We start from the raw sequence: 8,375 nt of genomic DNA, 5'->3' as shown, positions 1-8,375 counted from the left end.
TACTCAATGCCCCCCTCCTCTTGGACTAAATGGGGCCCTTTTACCGAGGAAGCTGCTAATATGGCATCAGGCTATTAATGGGAAAAGCATTTACTTTAGATTAAGAACAGTGTAAAGTAGAGCGGGGCCCACTATGACTGGCTATTAGGGATGTTAATTAAATATTTATAATGTCTAAATTAGCATAGTGAAAGCTCAATTCATCAATTTGTTCTGGTCTGTTTGTAAGGGGAAAAAAATAACTCCAAATGCCCCTGAAGAAAGATGCTATGTGAGTCAATAAGAAGATGACTGAACAATTTATTATGATTGTGGTAAACTTTTTATTTTGATTTTATTTAAAGGTACTTGTTGCAGCACCTTACCTTAAAGACCATTTACCACAGTCAATATACTGGAGGGCCATGCATTATTCATTGATATCCAATGAAAAATTTGCTAAGGTGCTTCAATGCTGCATGTCTCATTGATTAATTGATTTCTTGATAGTTACTTCCAAAAAGTAGGGACTAAGGTTTAAAGTTGAGAACTGGGGCTGGAAGCCAGAAGCCCTGGGTCCTTCCTCCATTACTAACAAACCTACCAAAGGACCTACTTTTCCAAGCCTTGAAATGATATCTTGCTAATAGAGTTGTTTCAGGCGTCATGGTTAATAATTGAGAGGAATAGTTGGATCTTCCATTGATAACAGTTAAGTATGTGGCTGCTTTTCTTTCTGGCTAGTGTCAGGAAGCCAATAATATTAACACCTAAATGCCCACAGCCTGTGAATGCTTAATGAATGTATTTTCTGAATCCCATTAGTTTAAAATTTTTTTTCTGCCTCATTTTATTATGGGAAAGTCCCAAAAGGGAAAGGTCAACTGTCCAACATACTTTCAAGTGTAGATGAGGCTGATTGCAATGGAGACTTTTCATCACCAGCACTTTAAATGGGGTTGTCTGTAGCTGGCTGAAACTCATCACCATTCACACGTTTTGATACACATAATTATGGGAGGGAAGTTTGGAGTTTTTACAAACCCATTCTTCCCACACTGGACCAGTGGTTTGTTTCATGATCATACTTAATGCACTTCTTACCCAAAACTAAAAGGTAAAAAATAAAACTTTATGAACACGTTTTGGTTTGGCTATAAGGAACTGTCTTCCTTGTATCTTGTAGGTTCCTCTCCTATGGAGAAGCGACCAGAAATATTGGTCCCTCTATATATGGGGGTATCTGATCTCCTTCTTTCTTTCCTCCTTCAGACAAGCTGGCCTTCCTACCGAAAGGGCTGGAGTGAAAGGGTTAAAGGTTTTCTGGTCAAAATGACCCAACAGAAGGAGCCCGGCCCAGAGCTGAAATCTAAGTGCTAATGACCGCTGCCCTTCACCCCACTGCTGTCCACCGGCCGGACCTGCGGCTGGGCGGGGGCCAGGGCTGGGAGAGGGCACAATGTTCTGCATTTAACATTTGAACTTCTCCTATGCGAGGCAGCAGGCCGTTTTGTCCTGAGGTCGCTGACCCTGGCTCCCCCATCAGCTGCCCTGAAACCTTAATTGAATGACAGATGGTCATCTTCGAGGTCTCCAGAAGCTGCGCGCTGCCAGCCGCGTGGGGGCTACGGCCCCAGGCCCCAGCGGTCCTGCCCCGACTCTGCCAGCAACGGGAGGGCGGCCCAAGCATCAGGCGCCCTGCAAACACGCCCGGCGCAGGAGAACAGCGGGGTCAGTGGGCCATGGCTGCGCTCCCGGTGGAAGCCAAGGCCTCAGTGGCCGCGCGGGAGAAACCGCCGGATCCTAGTGCCCCTGCCAGCCTCCCGGGTGGAGCGCCCACGCCAGGCCTACGGCAGGGCGTTCTCCCTGGCAGCTGGAAGCCTGGCCCAGCCTCAGGCCTTTGGAAGCGGCCGAAGCGGGACAAAACCGCGTCTTCTATGCCGAAAGGCCTAAGTTCCAACATCCTCGGGACCCGCAGCCTCGTGGTCGGGAGCCTGTGTGGCCTAAGACCAGCAAGCCATTGTCCAATCTCAGGACGCCCACCTCCAGGCCTGGCCTTCCCTCCAGGGCCCGCAAGGAGGCCGGATTCCGGGCGGACCGCTCTACCGCACGCGGCCTGCCCTAAGCCGCAAGGAGTGCCTTCGCGCGAGCGCGGTTCCCGGCCGAAAGCCACTCGAGCCTCGCTGTTCCCGAGGGTCCCTGCGCCTCCCGGGCTAATACCTGAGAGCTGGAATCTCAAAACCATCCCACTGCGGGGAGCTTTCGGGGTAATAAGGTAAAAGATAGGAGCCCAGAAAGACGCCCGGCGGCACCACGCCTAGCCACGCTGCCTCAGCCCTCTGCCCGCGCTCTAGTGTCCTTTTGTTATTATTATTTTTTTAAATAAAAGCTGCGAGTCCTACAATTACTAGGATTACAGTGAGCGGGTATTGATCTGTAGCCGGCATTGTAGGATCAAGCAGGCGGGCGGAGGCAGACATCTCCGCCCCCACCCCTCGTCGCCATCTAGTCCAGCAAAGCGCTAAAAAAACGTTTCTAAATGTTTGATTTCAGACGCACCGTCAACACCTGCTGCAAAAGAATGACCCTCCCCCCACCCTCTCCTACCCACCAGAGCGGCCACACCTCCTTCCCTCCACCCGTGGGCCTCCCAGGCCCGAGCCAGCTACGCCACCACCTTCAGCCTTCCCCACCCCCCCCCGCCGCCGCTTTTTTTTTAATTACTGAGGGAAAATATACACATAAGCAAAAAAAAAGAAAGAGAAAAAAAGAAAGAAAAAAAAAAACCTCTCTGGCAGGCGCGAGAGGGGGTGGTGAGAAGGCCAGGGAAGGCGGTAATGCAACCCTAATGCACAGATAGCTGACATCAACTTCCGTCAGGCAGCTCCTGAAGATCGAACCTTTCGATTGTAACTGGGACAATTTGCATAGTGATTCCCTTTCAGAGCTTTCCCGGGTCCATAACAAGCCCAGGCAGCTATTCAAATGCAAGTTGCAACCCCAAATGCGAGGGTGGCCTGACCAAAAGGAGCCACCCGGCTCCTGGGAGAAGCGAGACCCGTGCTCCGGTTCTCATCCTTCTCTGTTCTTCCTTTTCTCTTTCTCTTCTCCGGTTCCTGATTTAGCTGGGAGCTGTTTATTTATGGCTGCAAATGTGTGTGTGCGAGGGAGAGGGAGAATTGATCTTTGCCTGGATTTAAAGATGGAGCCGAAGGCGCTGGAGGGAATTTGGGTTTGTGCGTCTGGCTCAAACCCTGCGCGCCAAAGGGGGCCGTTTGGCACGGAGCCCGAGGTCTTTCTTTCTCGCACCCCTCACCTCGCGACCCTGCAGGAATCCGCGGGCCCAGGAGCGGCCTGACTGACCCACCTGCCCCGGGCTGAGCTGTCGAGAAAGGCTTCATGGAGGGGGCCAACCCGTCCCGGTCTTTAAAATGAGCACAATAAAAGGTATCACCTGCGACATGTGCGGATTATTTTTTCTTAGGGTTCATTGACGCGGGAGCGGGGTGGGGCGGCTTATAGGTTCTGAGGGAGGGGAATTAGGGTGCCTGAAATTAGACTCCCCAGTTTCCCGGTTTCTTTCACATTTGAAATTATGCAGATTGACTCTCGTTTCCCTCCCTCCTTAGGGGGGCAAATCCTCCAACGCGAACCTGATCGCTTGTCACAGAAGCAACTTGCCATGAAATCCGCTAATGCGCCGCGACTCGCCCACCGGGGTAAGCCAGTCTCACAAGCGCGTGCGGGGGGAGGGGGTGGGTAAGCCGGGGCAGGGGCTCCAGGGGCCCTGCCATTCAGGTCCACTGCTGAGCTTGTGGCCACGCAAACAGGGTGGGAAGCCGAGGGCTGAGGGCAGAAGCCGCGTCACGGCCTGGGTGCCGAGCGGGGGCGCCCCCCTCCCGCCTGCCCTCCCAGCCACGACCGCTAACGGGTCCTCCTGGCGAGTTTAAAGTAGCAAATGAGGGCAGGGAGGAGGACTCCCAAGCAGGGAGTAAATATCCCGGCGTGCCCAGCTGGGTGGCCGGTACGCGAGCGCGTATGCGGTTTGTGCGCGGTTCTCCTGCGAAGCAGCGTGAGGATGCAGAACAGCACCTGCATTGGTGCGCGTTGTGGAACTGGAGCCCTCGGAATTCACATACGGGGGTAGTGGGGAATTACCCCGATTGGAACTTGTCTCCACATCCCTAGAGAGCTTCCCGCTTTCTGAATCTCCCAGGTTGCTCGGTTGGCTCTCCAAATTCAGCCCAAACCTGCTAAAGATGATCACAGGCCACTATTCTTGCAGCACTGACCATTATCTCAATGGCAGAACCAGCTTCTCTGGTGAGAGAGCAAAAAGCGGCGGCTAAATTTATTTTCTTTCTTTTCTTTTCTTTCTTTTCTTTTTTTGAAGTTGTGAGAAATTGTAGGCTTCTTAAACCCATAGAAGCAGCCGAACACATATTTGCCCATGTTCTTTGCTTATATTGGTTCCGGTGCTGGAAGCTGTCAATCCATGAGCTTTTTCGTTGTACTTGTTCTATGCAGAGCACTCGGGATATTTTTCTCACCTTTTAAACCTTTGTATCTTAAAAAATATATAGAATGCTCTCCTGATTGTTTCATAATAGGTTTCTTAAAGACTAGATATGTAGAGGGAGTGTTTGGGATTGAATGGTAAAAAAAGCAGACTGGAAGGTACAAATAAACCCAGTGCAAATTGAAAACAAATTGAACAAACGAAATGATTATGAAAGAAGATGAGGGAATTAATTAGGCTGGGAAGAATAGGTTTAAGGTCTGAAGTTTGCAGATTTAATGTCCATAGGTAACAAATTGAAAAGAATTAAATCTATGCCTTTGCCTGTGTGTGCACAACCAAAGAGCACACATCCTCCTGGCTATCTTGGTCAAGTGCACATTTATTTCAAGGTATTTCAAAGGGCAATTCAGCTTTGAGATGCCTTCCTGTTTTGGGCAAACTACAACTAGTTAGGTGACCTTTAGTTCTGGGTGGAAAACAATTTAAAATTTATTTCCGGCTGTAGAAAAAAAGTAAAATTTTTACAACTCTGATAGTTAAATTATTACAGGTTTCTAAGGAGTTAATTTGATGTAAATAACCTACTCTTCTGTGAGCACAGGAGTAACTTAGAGGCCTTGGCTACAAGAAGCTTCTGTCTGATGGTGACAGCTTTGTGTGTCTGAGGGGAGTGTGAGGAGGCTCTGAACCTAGCTTTGGGTTTCTTGCATCCCTCTCTCTCTCTTAAAACAGTAACTCAAGATGTAAGTAAAAGTGTTTTCATTTTTTATTGATCCTGCTAACATCTTTCATTATCCAGCATGTAGCCACAGCAAATTATTGCTCATTTGATACCGAGAATTCTATTGACCATCGCTTTCATTGGAGAGAGAATTCTAACTACTCTGCTGCTGTATAGTCAGTCAAAGCTAAGGCTGAGGACGTTCCTCTGCTAAAACTGAAGTAAATTGAGCCCTCTGCCTCCAGGAATTGATGGAGATATGTTCATTACATTGGGCCACGTGAACATGCATAGAAATCTGCTTTTTACTCTGCTGACCTTGCCCCCATTCATGCAAAAGGTCGGCCCCTTTGGAACAGATCTGCCGTCTTGGAGGGCTAGGTATTCGTTTGCCTCTCCTGGATCCCTTGTGACAACTTCTTTCCAATTCTGACCAGGGTTGGAGCAAAGGAAATGATGCAATGATGCAAAGGAAGCCTGCTCCTGTGGTCAATCCTGTGCTCAAAACCAGTCCAATTTGGACACCTACAGAAATCATTAAACCTCCCCACCCTCACCAAAATAAAAATAAATCTCCTAAAATATCCAGATGAGTGACTTTATGGTCTGGATATGATTTTCTAAATTAAACTGAACGCCCCCCCCCCCAACAAACACACACACCAAGACCCCACCTTATCAGACAGGGCTAAGTAGGGGAGGAGGGAGCTCTGAGATCAGCATCTGTTCTCTCTTTGGTTGGCAAAGAGAATGATGGGCCAGGCAAATCCTGCGCTCACCTCACACCAGAAGCCAAGCAGGTGGAACCTCAAGCCTAGTGAAGGAGTGAAGGTCTGACCTTTGACCTGGAAAACCCAGCTCTGGGACTCTCAAGGCTGGAGACAGAGGCCAGTAAGGAAAAGAGGCTGGAGAGATGGACAGGGATAGGAGACTGCCGGGTTTGTTCCCTGAGAAGCTGGTAGATGAATCTGCCTTGACACAGGAAGGAGCTGGAGCTACCACACAGCAGAGGCCACCCAATGCCCCAATCCTCGTTCGGCCTTCCTCCTTCCAAAGGCAGCCTCCTCTAGCCCTGCCTGTCAGGACCCAGGGCCTTCACCTCCTCTCTTTGGGCATCTCCCGGCAAGGTACCTGACTCGAGAGTACGCTGGATGGGCCGGACAGGGCAGAGAGCAGCATCGAGCCCAATACCGAAAGAAGGCTAAGCTGGTGGGGCTGGACTGCTGCTAGCCCAGTTTCGGCACCCAGCCGGGCCTGTCAGATTTCCAAGTAACAAGCAATCCATGCCGGCTTCACCTTAAGCCCTCGACCGGGAGAAGAGGCCAAACGACCTTGGAGAAGCCACGTCCCTGGGGACTCCATAGAAGAGAGGGTTAGGTTAGGTTTCATTTCAGAAACCTCCAGGAGATAAATCCTCCAGGTTCCAGAACAAAAGGAGAGCCAATTAACGACTTTAACAAATGAATCCACGGCTTGTGCAACCCATTAAACAGAACCAGCTCCAAATCGGAAGGCGCGGGGGAATTCTAAGGGACCTGGCTTGGTAGTTATTTTCCTAATTGTGCTAAGTGCTCTTGAAGCTATTCACACTCTCTCGCAGGCCACGCTCCATGAACCTTAGTGCGCGGTTGGGAGCCACTTTGTTCTAGAACAAGGCAGTGAACGAGTGGGAGCCTGCTCTGGGCACGCTGGTCTCTGACTGAAGAGCAGAAGCTGAGAGATGAGGGTAGATTCTAACTCGGCTACTGGGGGTAAAGGTAAGGGAGAGGGAAATGAATTTGAGACGAGATTCACATGGTGGATTTTTTTTTTTTTTGGTTTTTCTTTTTTTTTTTAACGTAGATAAATACCCGCCGGCGTTGGTGTAACCAGCGCACGCCCAATACACTCGTATTCCTCGAATGCGCTCACCGCCGGCCACACTTGGAGAATCCAGTGCAGAGGTTTCCGAAACCCCATTTTCCTGATTGCAGCCCAGACTCTGGAAACCCACGAACCTTCGGGGGAAGGGAGCCTGTTCCGGGCCAAGCGGAGGGTCAGGCGCGAGCGCGGGACAAGCAGAGGGTCAGGAGCGAGCGCGCACATGCACACACACACGCGCGCGCACACACACATACGCACACGGATGTATACACGCACTAGGACTGCGATGGAAGATGCAGGGTGGCTGGACGAGGATCTGGGAGGCTACGACTGAGGGAAGCTCTGGCGCTGCCAGACCTGTGCAACCTCTAAAGCAGTGTCATCCTTAGAGTTATTTAAGGGAACAAGACCTGGGACATGGGTTTGAGTTAAAAAAATTAGGGGCAAGGTACAGATGGCCCAGCACATCTTTAGAATGAAGCAGAACTGAGAACTGAGGAAGCTAGACCCGCACTGCTGTAAACTGAAGGTTAGGAAATATAATACCCTCACACACAGCAGCAGCACATGTCTCTGATGACTGGCGAGCTCATCCCTGAGCAAGGGGTCTCTGGCCTCGCCACTGAGCTTCACAAACGCCCTTTCAGCCTCCTCCAGGTTTTGCCAGGCAAATGAAATGAGCAGAACACCATAGTAAATTATTTTGTTCAGCCCTCTGTCTTTTTATGAGAATAAAAGGCAACACTTTGTCATTTTTAATCGTATAAGCAGACAATAAACCTAATTTCGATATTGATTTTTTCCAGAATCAAGTGATTTTGTGCAGTGTCTGTTGTGTTTCCTTTCCAAGGAATGGCCGCTTGCTGGTAGATTGTGTGGGTATAATGCTGCATCTACGCAGCGGGCGATTATCTGTAACATGCAGTTGATGGTGGACTTTGAAGCCAGATAGGTGAGAGGTGGCTCTTCCCGGATGGCAGGAAGTTTCGTTTTTGTCTAATTATCTAGATAATGGTTTCAACTGGGCTGCCTCTAGAGCCCTAGGGTAGATTTAAGGCTCTCGGCTGGCAGTTTTACGAGTTATGGCCTCAGAGATTCACTTTAATTTTTTTCAAAATATAGCCAAATAAATAAAAGTAAAAACAACAACCTAAGATTCTTGCTAATATCAGGGGCCCAGATGGCACCCGGAGGAGCATTAGCAAGGGGAGCACACTCTCCCTGTTTGTCGAGTTCCAAGCCTGGGAAAGGGGTGCCACTGAGCCAGCTGGACATGGCCACTGCAAAGAC

At 49.7% G+C, this 8,375-nt stretch overlaps 1 long non-coding RNA gene across 1 annotated transcript; it reads left to right on the top strand.

Moving 5' to 3' along the window:
• The first annotated feature begins 2,943 nt into the window (after nucleotides 1-2,943).
• Nucleotides 2,944-7,881, top strand: LOC147580229 (uncharacterized). The gene is made up of 3 exons (XR_015252657.1): nucleotides 2,944-3,426; nucleotides 3,609-3,698; nucleotides 7,065-7,881. It is a non-coding gene; the product is annotated as an uncharacterized LOC147580229 (long non-coding RNA).
• Nucleotides 7,882-8,375: the final 494 nt, after the last annotated feature.

Source organism: Puma concolor, chromosome B3 (genome assembly GCF_028749965.1).
Source record: "Puma concolor isolate L17-30 chromosome B3, mPumCon1.1.hap2, whole genome shotgun sequence".
Lineage (NCBI taxonomy): Eukaryota > Metazoa > Chordata > Mammalia > Carnivora > Felidae > Puma > Puma concolor.
Note: the sequence above shows the minus strand (reverse complement) of the source record. Positions and strands in the feature narration are given on the sequence as shown.